General features: G+C 46.0%; 1 non-coding gene and 1 pseudogene across 1 annotated transcript; one reads left to right on the forward strand and one right to left on the reverse strand.

The window, feature by feature from the left end:
- The first annotated feature begins 7,070 nt into the window (after window positions 1–7,070).
- Window positions 7,071–8,369, forward strand: LOC132672285 (pre-B-cell leukemia transcription factor 2 pseudogene; annotated as a pseudogene).
- A 4,559-nt stretch (window positions 8,370–12,928) lies between these two features.
- LOC132673966 (U6 spliceosomal RNA) lies at window positions 12,929–13,036 on the reverse strand. Its single transcript, XR_009608297.1, has one exon. It is a non-coding gene; the product is annotated as a U6 spliceosomal RNA (small nuclear RNA).
- Between the last annotated feature and the right edge of the window lie 753 nt (window positions 13,037–13,789).

Below are 13,789 nucleotides of genomic sequence, written 5' to 3' on the forward strand. Positions count from 1 at the left end.
AACCAGGAGATCATGACCTGAGCTTAAGTTGGACGCTTAACCGACTGAGCCTCCCGGGTGCCCCTTAGACCATCTTTTTATCAGATGACAGAATACCTGGTCCTAGAGCTACCTTAAATCCACAGCTCATCTCCAGGGTGCGGGGACACAACGGTCTCTGTGTTAGAATGTTGGGGGGCACCTCTCCATCTGATTATAAATGAAAACAGGAGGCTGCAGCCATGTTTGCCCGGGAGGGGAGGGGATGGAGGAGGCAGCCCACTCATGTCGGTGGGGAAAGAAACCTTTACACAGCTCTCCTCCCCTCGTGGGGGCTTGTGGGGAAGGGATAAAGAAAATCAGGGAAGAAAGAGACGCCTCTGGTAGTTCTTCAGTCCCCTTCCAACGTGTGTGCTCAGCAGATACTCTGTTTAGCAGAGTATTATTGGGGTTGGGGCTGCCTGGGGAGGCCCGGACCCCAGTGAGAGAGGAAATTAAACTTCTCGGCACGATGTGGAGGAGGAGTTTGGAGGAGGCACAGAAAAGACCCCCAAAACGGAATCAGGGTGTGTTGGGAGCGCCTCTCCAAATGTCCAGGAGGCTGCAGGCTGCCAAGAGAGGTATACAGGGGAAGTTCCCGATGATGGACACCTAGAAGATTTTTAAGACAATAAAAATATTGAGTCAAACAGTTTGCATTCCTGTGAGGTAAACACCTTTTACCATCCAGCACGTTCAGTAAAATAGCACAAAATATCCATTAAGAAAATACCCCAGAAGACAGAGTGCCTGGGGGTTTCTGGATCCCTCAATGAACACCCACTGCTCGAGGAGCTGGGGTGAGCCTCTTGTTTCTAGAACCAGAAGAGTCTGCTACAGAACATTTCCTGCAGCAGGTCACAAGGACTGGGGCGTGGGGTGCACGGAGTGCCCAGCACGGTGCCTGGCGCGGGGAGGGGTGCAGCCCATAGCATCACACAGAAGCTAATCGGCACCCACCCCCAAGTGCCCACTGGGTGGAACACGCAGCAAAGATGGAAACAGAGACAGGACTTCCTGTTGGGCTGACAGCCACAGCCTTGTGGATCCAAGGGCTGAGGGGACACAGGCATTTGTCAGGAGAAAATGAAATGGCCCGGGGGCAGCTTCATCAGGTGATAAATGCCTTGAAGGGACCACAGTATCACCTGAAAGACAAATGAGCTCTGGATTTTGTGTGGCCCAAGCTTCCCAGTCCCACCAGCCCTCATCACAGGCATGGAAGTAACCTGTGCTACCATGGGGACAACCCCCATTTACTCCCAAGGACCCTCTCCCTTTGCACAGTTCCCTGCGGCCGTTTTCTGGGAGGCCACAGAGGTAGTCACACATGAGCTCCTGGACAACCCCATTCAGCTCCTGCAGGGTGTGTGACGGCCTCCCCACTTGTACCTACCACCGGCATCTGTCAGCATGGCCGTCGATGCCCCGTACATCTCGAGGGCCCAAAGCTCTGAGCCACTGTTCAGAGCTGAGTGTTGAAGCTCATGCTCTTTGACCTCAGCTCTCAGGACAACTAAGATGAAAGGCTGTCAAGGCAGGGCATGAGGGAGCAAGCTTTCATACTGCTAGTGAGTTTGGTCCAAGGATCACAACATAAACTCATTTCCCTACAAGAGAAATGTACTGTTCACGTATTCGGTCATCGAAAACAAAAACAAAAGCAAACAAACCCCCACGTGTTCCAAGGACTTGGACATTTTCACATTGAACTTGGCATCTCCAATCTAACTTTTGCGAGGGGCACTCTGGGTCTCTTGTAATAATCTGTGTCCTGTCTGGGACACAAACTGTTATCTGTTCACTAGATGATTTCCACCTCATCTGGACTTCACTTCCCAGCCTCCTTTGCAGTTAGGTGTGGCCATGTGACAGTTCAGATCAAAGGAATGTGGGCAGCAGTGACATGTGCCACTTCCAGGCTGGCCCATGGAAATCTCCCACGTGTGATCCTCTGTGCTCTTCACCCCCCCAGTCAGCTTGATGAGGACAAGCATGGCGACCCTGGAAGTGACATGTTGAAGACAGCAAGGCCATAAGACGGCAGGGTCCTGGGCCCAAGAATCAGTGCCTAGAGGAGAGCCAGCCTGCCAAGCACAACACCCACTTTGGACTTTCCATCATGTTTGAGCCCCATATATCATGTTTCTTTGTTACAGCAGCTAGCATTCCCTTAAGTAAAGCCAACTGGAAGATCTATGTGACCATTAGGGAAAATGTTGTCCTGTTCTGAAACTTGGAAACTTAGATGTGTTTGTGGTATCTGCTTCCTTTCTTAAAGCTGCACAAACGAACTTGATTTTGTCAAATACTAAAAATCAATATACGGTGCTAAACGCATGGAGAGGAACAGCAAGACCTGCTTCAACAGCTTAGGATAAAAAGGGAGTCAGGTCTCTACTGAATTTCTAGTTACATGTCTACAGCTTTTATTAGCAGGAAGTTCAGTATGTCCATCTTGAGGCCTCCCCAACACATATCTGACACCAGGCAGAGAATTACTGCCGTCTTTGCCTCTGATGCTACCACCCACTGTCACTGCTAACAAAGGGTCCCCAAATCTGCAGGATGCTTTGGACCGCTGCAGTGATGCCCCTGCTTATGCTGACCCTCGTCTGAGCTCCAAGGCCTCAGTTTGTTTGGGTCATCTTCATGAGCTTGGGACTCTGCCCAAACCGCCATGCCAGCAGGGTGGCTGAGTGGGGGACTGCCAGCCTCAGCCCACACTGTGCACAGAGCAGCACGGCCCTGTCAGCATAGCAACCTTGGCCAGAGTCCGCTAGATGACCCCACGGGCCTGCCTAGCTTCGAATCTCAGGGAGAAGGGGCTCGGGTCTCAGTTCTTTCCTCCCCGGAGGCTCTTGGTTTGCGTGTGCCAGAACTCTGCACGCCAGGGAGGCCAGCACCTGCTAAGCCTGTTCTTCACTGACCCCCACCTGGAAAATGAGAGTCCACTCTCCTTCCATTGCAAAACAAAGGGGCCACCCAGTGACTCTCAACAGATCCAGATCGACTCTAAGATGTCCTTCTGTTTCGGCTTGTTCAAAAAAGCAGCTGGGAGCTTTTTCTTCTCTATTAAAAAAAAAAAATTGCTGCTTATTACATTGAGTTGAAGGGAATAGATGATGAGCCCCTGGGAAGATATTAATTTCTATTTTGTTACAAAAACATCCAAGCAGACTGCTGAGAATCTGATCCCCTCATTTTGCTTGTAAAACATGTTTTATATTAGTTCATGCTTTTTTCCAGAGTATATTAATTTGCATTCGCTCCTTCTTAGAATTTGGCTAATGGCTTATTAATTTTTTTAAGACTGTCTATAAAGGAACTTTCCCTTCAAATAACCATAGTATTAAATCCTCTAAAGAACCAGCCCAAAAAGAATTTGTGAGCCCAGCATAGCCAGTCTCCCCGCTCTGTGCCCGCATTTGTCACCTGTGACTGGGGTGACTTCACCCAGCCTGTGGTATCCGATCCCCAAATGCTCTGTCCTGAGGGCAGGCAAAACCAAGAACTTGTCCTTTTCTCACTCAAGATGAAATCCAATTTCTTCTTAAAATTAAAAACAAGATAAGACAGAGGAAAAGGAGGACCCTTAAGCAGCGTAGGACCACACGGATTTATGAAGAAGGGGTGTCAGGCCCACGATAGGGTGCACTTGCCTCAAGTTGTGTGCCTCCCTCTCCCTGGCTGCAGGGTCTGCTGGGCGCTTTCCTGATTTTGAGCATTCTCTATTCCACCCCAAGTACTTCTGATACTGATTAGGGCGAGAACTCCCGTCAGGATCCACGGCCAGTGGGTGGCCACAGGGCTAACTGAACCCCCTTCCCCAAGCCCACTTGCCCCCAGGCATCTGATGGGAAGGAAGAGTGGACTGCCTGGAGAAGCCAGGCCCCTTCCTCCATCCTGTCCCACTTTGCCCCACTCTGCAGAAGGGTCATTTCCTTCCACGTGCTATTGATTAAGTTTATCAATTCTCTCTCTTCTTCCTCCATTTTGTTTAAATTTATTACTTCCTTTTTCTCCTTTCTCTTGGTTTGTAACTTAAAGGGAACAAAGTTCATCAGGTATGGACTTGATTTATTGTTTCTCTTTTTTTTTCTCCATAATATAAGCCCTGGGAGCAATAAATCTCCTCTAAGTACTGCATTGGCAGCATCCCAGAAATTGAGATATGTCACTTCCATGGTTTTGTTCTTTAAATATTCTGTAGAGTCCTAAATGTCTTCCCTAACGAAAGGTTTATTTAAGAAAGGATCTGCTCCGCTGAACACAATAAGAAACAGCTGAAAAAGAGGTTCAGCTAGAGGAAGGGAAAGGCCGGAGATAGAATGATCATTTGTTGATAATGTGATTTTATTCCTAAAATTACCAGATGAAAAATTCTTAGGACTAATAATAGTTTACTTAAAGTGAATGGATACCAAATAATTCACAAATCAATTCCTTTCCTCTATACTAATAATCAGAAGGCAAAAGGGTGGGGGAACAGTAAAAGTACATACACTATAGCAACTGTAATAATATACCCTAAAATTAGTTTAACAATAAATGTGCAGAAACTATATAAAAACTGAGAGTTACAAAACAAGAAAGTAAAAATGCATGCCATGTTCATGGTAAAACTCAATGTTGTAATGATTTGAATCTTTTCAAATCGACTGTATAATGTCAATCAAAATATCAATGGAAATTTTTAGGAAAAGTGCCCAAATGATTCTGAAGCACATCTGGAAAACTAAAGAGACACAACTCCCCCCAGGTCTCCTCCTGGGGAGGAGAAGGTCTGGGCTGGGAGAGTTGGGCATAAATGGCAGGGGTGGGAGGCAGGTAGGGACAGGGCAGTGGCCACTACCAGGCCTTACAATCCCTGAGCTTTGAAAGTGGTCCCAGTTGTTAACTCCCAGACGTGACTTCAGGCATTTCCCACTGAGGAAGACGCAGTTCCAAAAATATTTACTGAGCATCAGGCTGCAAAGGGAGCAAGCATACTCTTGGTGAAATTGGCTGTTTTGTTGTGTAGCGCTCTGACTCTTCTGTTCGTGTTGGAGGGCCATGTATCTTCTAAGAGCCATAAAAAGAAACCTTCAGTGACAGATAAACTTTAGAGTGTCATTCAGTGACAAAGATAAGGCAGTTTCTCGATGACAATGTTGAAGTATAAGTGGAGTATTATTTGCCCATATAAATTATGGCTGAGGCCGGGTTAATTTTTCCAAAGGTTATATATGGATGAGAAAAAGGGTGTTAGCATTTTTATGAGGTCATGGAATGTCAGGACTGACTAATGTTTCTGAATAAGTATCTCATGCATGGAACTTAATCCTCTCCCAGCTCCCTCGAAGAGGAAAGCCCAAACGGTCGGACAGCCACCTATGATCTGCCATTCCTGTGTTAGAGCACTTGCTAAAAAACTTACTTTGCAATGTGGAGGCCATGGACTCATTCTTCAGGGCAGAGAATGACTGATCACCACCCTCCTGTCTCTTTGGGATGCTTGACCAGTGAGAAGTGCACATGCCTGTAGCCATACTTATTGATTTCATAGGATCATAGTCACTCTGCAGGCCCCATACCCAGAGGCCCTGCTGTAGAGGTAGATTGATTATAGATTCGTGTTTGATGGTACTCCTTGGGGCTTACAATAAGGCTTCTTCCAACTCTCCAAAAATGTGCAAGAAGGGGAGAAAAGATTGCCCTCCAAGAGTGATCAAAAAGAGGCTTGTAAGAATAGCCAGTTAGGACTCCACCTGACCTATGTCTGACCACCACCCTCCCCCACAGAAAGAATGGCTTATATTTGTGGTAGGCTTCTGTGTGGACACGATTCCCATTCTCTCGGTATATACCTAGGAGTGAAATTGCTGGGTCAAATAGTAACTCTATGTTGAACTTCTTGAGGAACGACCAGACCATTTTCCAAAGTGGCTGCAGCATTTTACATTACTACTAGCAATGTTTGAGGGCTCCAATTTCTCCACATTCTTTACCAACACTGTTTTTTCGGTCTTTTCGATTATAACAATTTTAGTGGGCGTGGAGTGGTATCTCACTGTGGTTTTGATGTGCATTTCCCTGGTAAACGATGTCGAGCATCTTTTCACATGTATTGGCCTTTGTATATCTCTTTGAAAAATATCTATTTGGATCCTTTGCCCATTTTTTAATTGGTGAGAGGCTATTTTCCCCCCTCCTGACACCAGATCCATGGTATCTTTTCCAACTTCACTTCTTCAACTCTCCAGCGCCAACTGGGTGTCCAACAATTAATCCTATTCTAACACTGCCTGGAGTTAGCACCAGACTCCACAGGTTTAAGAGCTCAGTCCCACAAGAGTGCCTCCACTTCAGAAGCCACCTGCAAGTATTAGGTCCCCAGGTTACCTACACGTCTGTCCAACTTGGCTAAAAGTCAGGGGTTCCCACCCACCCCAGGTTCAATAATTTGCTAGGACAACTCATAAAGGTCAGAAAAACTCCAATGAGTCCTGAGCATAGACGCCTCGGTCCTCATGGAGTTGGGCTGTGCCACCCTCCTGACCTATGGATGCGTTGGCCTACTCAGAAGCTCTCCAAACCCTGTCATTTAGGGGTTCTCGTGGAGGTTTTATTATGTAGGCATGACGGTGCCATTGGTGATTATCACAATCCCTAGCCCCTCTCCCCTCCCTCGAGGTTGGGGGGTAGGGTTGAAAGTTCCAAGCTTCTAAACAAGGCTTGGACTTTCTGGAAACCAGTCCCTGTCCTAGATACCAAGAGGTGGGCCCCTCTTCCAGTTTCCTCCCTTGCTTCCCCCCTTCTCCCTCCTCCCTCTCTCACACACACCCCCCCTTTGGGCCTCCTTTCTATGACTCCATTTTCTCTGCTGCCGCCAGGGGCCAGGGTCTCCTGCGGGAAGCCCAGCCGGTACCCCAGGTCTCCCTTCAGGGCTGGGGTGAACCTCCGGGAGAGCCAGGAGGGGAGAGATGGGAGAGGGTTGGGGCAGAGGGAGCAGCGAGCCCACCAAGTTTTGGGGGGGGGGGGCGGTAATCAGACGGGGGAGGGGGCAGTAATCAGGCAGGGGGAGGGGAGGAGCAGGGAGGAGGCCTCAGGGCCCCCCCACAACTATGGAAGAGCAGCTGCTGGGGCCTCCCCCTCCAGGTGGGGGCTGGGAGCGCCTGGGATTGGTGGGTGGGGAGCCTGGGGACCCTGATGAGCCTCCTAGTGGCAGAGACCCTGGTGCGGGGAGGGAGGGGGTCCCGGGAGGTCGATGGAAGCAAGACATCAGGGACTTTCTGCAGCAGATAATGACCATAACCGACCAGAGCCTGGACAAGGCCCAGGCCAAGAAACACGCCCTCACCTGCCACCACATGAAGCCTGCTCTTTAGTGTCCTGTGTGGAACCAAGGAGAAAACCGGCCTCGGCATTCGAAGCTCCCAGAGGAGCCGGTGGGCCCACATTGGATGCGCCCAGACAACCCGCTTCTGGCATGGGTGTGGCTGGGCCTGAGAAAGGAGGGGGCTCAGCAGCAGCAGTGTCCCCCTACAACTCCATCCAACACTTGGGCTATGGCAGCAAACCTGCTCAGATCTGCCACATCTGCCATTGGGAGCTGGAGAAACGTGAGCGGCGGGCATGAATCGAGTTCACAACCACGTCACAAACCTGCTGAGGGAACAGAGCCGCACTCGGCCTGTGGCACCCAAGGAGATGGAGCACGTGTCATCCATGGAAACTTCCGTGCCATCCAGATGCAACTCAGGCAGAGCACCTGTGAGGTTGTCATGGCCCCACGTTCCCGCTTCTTGGATGGATGGCAGAAGAAAAGGCTGCAACTTGAGCACACAGGCTACCGAGGTCTCAGTGAGTATTTCTACTGGCATCTGAGTAACCCAGAGCCTAGTGATGAGGCTGAGGAGGAGCTCGGCAAGAAGTGTGGAGGTGTCTCGGGTCTCCAACTGGTTTGGCAACAAGCGGATTCGGTATGAGAAAAATACTGGGAAGTTCCAAGAGGCCAACACCTATGCTGTCAAGACCTCCACATCAGTCTCCCAGGAGGTCCACAGCCACACCAGCTCCCAGATACCCCCTTCCTCTGCAGGCTCTGGTGGCTCTTTCAATCTCTCAGGATCCGGAGACATGTTTCCGGGGATGCCTGGGCTCAACGGAGATTTCTACTCTGCTCCCCAGTGGAATCACTCCGGCACTCAGTGGGGTCAGGGGGCTACAGGGATAACCTTGGGGGAGGCCAGATGTACAGCCCTCAGCAAGTAAGGGCAAATGGTGGCTGGCAGGAGGCTGTAAGCCCATCCTCAGTGATGTCCCCAACAGGGGGACCAGGGAGCATTCACTCTGACACCTCCAACTGATCTTGCCCTCAGGGCCACAGGGGTGGGGGCTCACAAAACGACTTTTGAAGAGGACACAGGCATCCAGAGGACAAACCCCAGACACAGGAGAAGCACAAGACAGAGAAGGGAGAATGGGGTCATCCCTTCCCCAATCAGACTCTCTCAGTGCTGGGGGTGCTGTGCTGACTACGTGGCAGGGAGAATGGGCTCCCCTAAGGGGAGAGTGGGGTCTGTTGTCTCCTTTTTTCAAGTCTTTTTCTCTTTCTCTCACAAATACCCAGAATCCCATTGTTCAGATCCCTTTCCCTTCTTCCTGTCCCCCAACCACAAACCATATTCCATTTCTTTCTTTCTCTCTTTCTCTCTCTCTCTCTCTCTCTCTCTCTCTCTCTCTCTCTCTCTCCCCCACTCTCCCTCCCCAACCTTATCTGCCTATCTGCTCTGGGATCTGTGGAGAAGCCAGCCCTGCCTGACCAGAGATGCCAAAACTGCAGACACACCTTCTGGACAGAGGACATGGGCCACAAACCCCGTGTCTCCCCACCCCGTACCCCTCCAGATGGCTTTATTACCTCATATGCAGCTCATCTTAAACCAACAGAATCGCTCAGTGGACTAGGGGGAAAAAAAGATACCTAGAGGTGGATGAAGAGTCACCCCATTAGAACAAAAGAGGCTCCTGTCACACTTATCACTCAGGAAATCCCAAGGGTTTTAGGAGCTCTGTGCCAGGAACTAAAAACAAGGACCAAATATCTTTCGTGTTATACCACAATTAAGTTATTTGCCTTTTTGTTATCGAGTTATGAGTTCTGTACACAATCTAGATATCAGTTCCTTATCAGATGTATAATTTCTCCCATTCAGTAGGCTGTCTTTTAACTTTCTTGTTGGTGTCTTTAGCGCAAAAGATTCAATTTTGATGAAGTCCAATTTACCTGTTTTTTGTCTTAGTTTCTCACGCTTTTGGTATCATATCTAAGATGCCATTACCACATCCGAGGTGACAAGATTTATCCTTATTTTCTTCTAAGAATTTTATGGTTTTAGCCCTTATATTTAGGTCTAAGATTCATATGGGGCTAATCTATCTAATGTGAGACACATCCACAACTTCAATTTTTTTTGCAGGTGGATATCCAGTTGTCCCAGTGCTGTTTGTTAAAAACCCTATTCTGGGAGAACCCCTCTACTTGCTAGACGGGATGCGGCCTGATTCATGAATCACTTAATAAAGCCAATTAAGATCTTCAAAACAAACCAACGAACACGAACACACACACACACACACACACACACACACACACACACAGCGCCACACTATTCTTTCCCCCATGGACTGTCTTGGCACCCTTGTTAAAAATCAGTTTGACTACAAATGTGAGGTTTATTCCTGGACTCTGAAATCTATTCCATTGATCAATGTGTCTATCTTTGTACCACTACCACATTGTCTTAATCACGTTTTTTTCTTTCTTTTTTAGTAAATGCTGAAATTATAAAGTCCTCCAAATTTCTTCTTTTTCAAGATATTTTTGGTGTTCTTGGCCTCTTGAGTTCCCTACGAATTTTAAGATCAGTTTGTCAATTTCTGCAAAGAAAACAGCTGGAATTCTGACATAGATCACATTGAGTCTATAGATCAATTTGGGGAGTATTACCAGTTTAATAATACTAAGCCTTTTGATTCATAAACAGGATGTCTTTCCATTTATTTGGGATTTTTAAATTTAACATTTTGCGGTTTTAAGACTGTAAGTTTTACACTTCCATTGTCAAAGTTATTCATTTCATTCCTTTTGGTGTTACTGCAAATGAAAATTTTTTTTTAATGTTTGTTTATTTTTGAGAGAGATAGAGAGACAGAGTGTGAGCAGGTGAGGGGAAAAGAGAGAGGGAGACACAGAATCCGAAGCAAGTTCCAGGCTCTGAGTTGTCAGCACAGAGCCTGACATGGGGCTCAGACTCACAAACTGTGAGATCACGACCTGAGCTGAAGTCGGAGGCTTAACCAACTGAACCACCCAGGTGCCCCTGAAATTGTTTTCTTAATTTCATTTTTAGATTATGCATTATAAGTATATAGAAATTCAACTGATTTTTTATATTAATCTTGTATCCTGCAACCTTGTTGAATTTATTAGCTCTAATAATTCTTTTTAAAAAACACTGTATACTAAAATGACAGAAGTTAGGAACTCTTCCTCAAACCACTTCATTCCAAAAGTTCAGAGAACTAATTTCACATTAAAAAAAAAAAAAAAAAAAAAGAGGAACACAAAGTATCAATGTAAAAGTCCCACCCAAAGTATCTGTAAGAAAAAAAAGATAAGCAGAACATCCATACAGACAGTAAGTGAAACTATACCAAATATTCCAAGTCAAGAAAAAAAACATTACAAAAGTCAGAGTTAGAAAAACTCAGAAGTGAGAGCACAGCACTTAGGATAGATTTAGAAATAAAAGAAACAATAATTTCAGATATGAAGTCTAAATTAGAAGAAATACAAGAGCAAATCAGATGATGCCTCATGAGACATAAAATGTGAAAAGTAGGAATTTTTTAAATCAAAAAAGAAAAGCACACATAAAGGAGTTCAAGAGAAAATGACAAATACTGGAAGTATGCAAAGAAGTCCCTGAAAATGAAACTCATAACAAGGGAACATAATACTAAAAACAATAAAAATTAAATTAAAAATTAAAAATAAAGAGCATGGCAGAGATTTGATATTACATTGCATTAGTCAGGATCCACTTAGAAGAAAGAAACCACAAAGGGGGACACCTGGGTGGCTCAGTTGGTTGGGCGTCTGACTTCAGCTCAGGTCATGACCTCGTGGTTCGTGAGTTTGGGTCCTGAGTTGGGTTCTATGCTGACAGCTCTGAGCCTGGAGCCTGATTCGGATTCTGTGTCTCCCTCTCTCTCTGTGCTCCTCCCCTGCTCACACTCTGTCTCTCTCTCTCTCTCTCTCTCTCTCTCTCAAAAATGAATGAACATTTAAAAAAAATTAAAAAAGAAAGAAAAAAGAAATCACAAAGGAATCTGAGTAGGAAAAGTCTTATATAAAGGATTACTCACTGTAACAGGAGGCTGGAATAATGGAGGAATGACCAGTAAAGATTAAAAGGAACTTTAAAGAACACGGAAGTAGTAAAGCCTCTACACCTAGGGCTGAGACAGAGGAACCAAGAAAAGGGCCTTCTTCCTCAGGGTTGGTACCAAGACCCTGGTAGGAGACACAGCTGTGACTCACTGGATGGTGGCCTGAAACCACCCAAGGGGATGCCAAGGGAAGCTTTCCAGGGGTGGCGCCCTGTAATGCTGACCACCAGGCTCTGCTGGAGCTAGCTCTGGGAGCTGCAGACACTGCATGAGCCTGGTGCAAGAGGCACCCTAGAGTCAAGAAGAGAAACCCCTTCCTCCTCCAGTGCCCCTACAGCGCCCTCTACTGACAAAGTTCCACACTGGGCCAACTCACAAAGGGGAACTAGCTATCCGGTTTAGCTCCGTTATTGCAGAGCGGACAGTGAAGATGGCTTTGGAAGCTGAGACACTATAGACTAATAACTGGTGCCTATATATTAAAAAAGAACACAATATGCCTGAGAAAACTGACTCGGAATGAGCAACACCAAGACATATTTTAGTAAATTTACTGGATATTAAGAGGTGGAGGGGATCCTTTAATCATGGAAGTGAAAAAGAACAAGTGACTCACAAAGGAAAGAAAATTAGATTATCATCAGACTTTTCAACAGCACTTCTTTGTATGAGAAAAAAAATGGTGTGACCTATCTAAGGCAAAAGTCTGAGCCAAGGATCTTATATTCAAGAAAACTGACCTTCAAGTATAAAAGGTACGAACTGTAATCAATGTACAAGAACTCAGGGAATATTGTTCCCATGAGCACTTCCTGAAGAATTTACTAGAGAACAAGCCTCAGACTGCCAAAATTACTAGCTATATCAGCAGAAGAACTAGCAGAGAGCATTAAATACATAATTACTTGTAGAACCAAAACTGTATGACATTTAAGAGAGGATATGGTATATGAAAGCTATACGCTCTATTGATATAAATACAGAACAGCTAGGGGTGCCTGGGTGGCTCAGTTGTTTAAGTGACCCGACTCCCGATTTTGTCTCAGGTCATGATCCCAGGGTTGTAGGATCAAACGCATCAGGCTCCATGCTGAGCATGGAGCCTACTTGGGATCTCTCTCTCTCTGCCCCTTCCCCACTTGCACTCTCTTTCTCTCTCTCTCTCAGAATAAATAAATGAATATTGTATTTAAAAACACAGGGGGGTGCCGGGGTGGCTCAGTTGGTTAAGCGTCCGACTTCAGCTCAGGTCATGATCTCATAGTTTGTGAACTCAAGCCCCATGTTGGGTCTGTGCTGACAGCTCAGAACCTGGAACCTGCTTTGGATTCTATGTTTCCCTCTCTCTCTGTCCCTTCCACACTCGCACTCCCTCTCCCTCTCTCTCTCTCTCTCTCTCAAAAATAATCATTAAAAAAATTTTTTAATACAGAACAGCTATAAAAATTAGGGTGAGAACCTTTTTTTTTTTTTTAATATGGAACGCTTCACAAATTTTGTATGTCACCCTTGCACAGGGGCCATGCTAATCTTCTCTGTATCATTCCAATTTTAGCATATGTGCTGCAAGAATGAGCACGAGAACTTTCAAACTCTTCTCAGTTATCATTCTGGTGGTAGCAGCATTAGTATTGATATTCCCTGTTGTGTGTGTAATGTAGCCTAAAACAAGTGAGTAATTATGAGCTACTTTAACTATCATCCCCCGTGTCCTAAAAATCAAGATTCTCAGTGTGGAAGAAAGAAGAGACAGCTGTAATTTTTTCAAAGATTAAATAAAAAAAAATCTATAGTCCTGAAACTTAATTGGAAAAACAGTATGAACTTATGACGTTTTCAATCTATCATTTTATCTCTATCGAATAGCTCTGTCCGTTGAAAAGGCCTGGAAACAATGACCAACTCATAGCAGCTAGTATCCCTGGAGTCCACACTGTGGTCATAAAATGCCATTTCCCACTGAAAGTCAGAGCTGCATGGAGAAATGACTGACTGCAGGTCAGAAGAGGAAATACAAACGAAGTCTAGAACATCTTGACATAAACGACAGCACACACGCCATCACAGACAGGCTCATCGAGCCCAGGGTAGCGTCAAAAGAACACCGAAGCCAATTCACAAGGGTTCCCACTGGCCAAAGACAGGACAATTTGAGCTTCGAGCATAGTACCAATGGCAACAAACTGAAACTCACCAGGTTTATTTAAATCCGTGAACTCATAATGATAATGAAAAAGTGAACTGGTCACCTCCAGAGGATAAGGAACCAGTTTATTATTTTGCAAACTGATAAACACAAGGAATAAAGGCATTTATCCTGCCTCTTCTACAT

This window comes from Panthera onca, chromosome C1 (genome assembly GCF_046562875.1).
Source record: "Panthera onca isolate mPanOnc1 chromosome C1, mPanOnc1 haplotype 2, whole genome shotgun sequence".
Lineage (NCBI taxonomy): Eukaryota > Metazoa > Chordata > Mammalia > Carnivora > Felidae > Panthera > Panthera onca.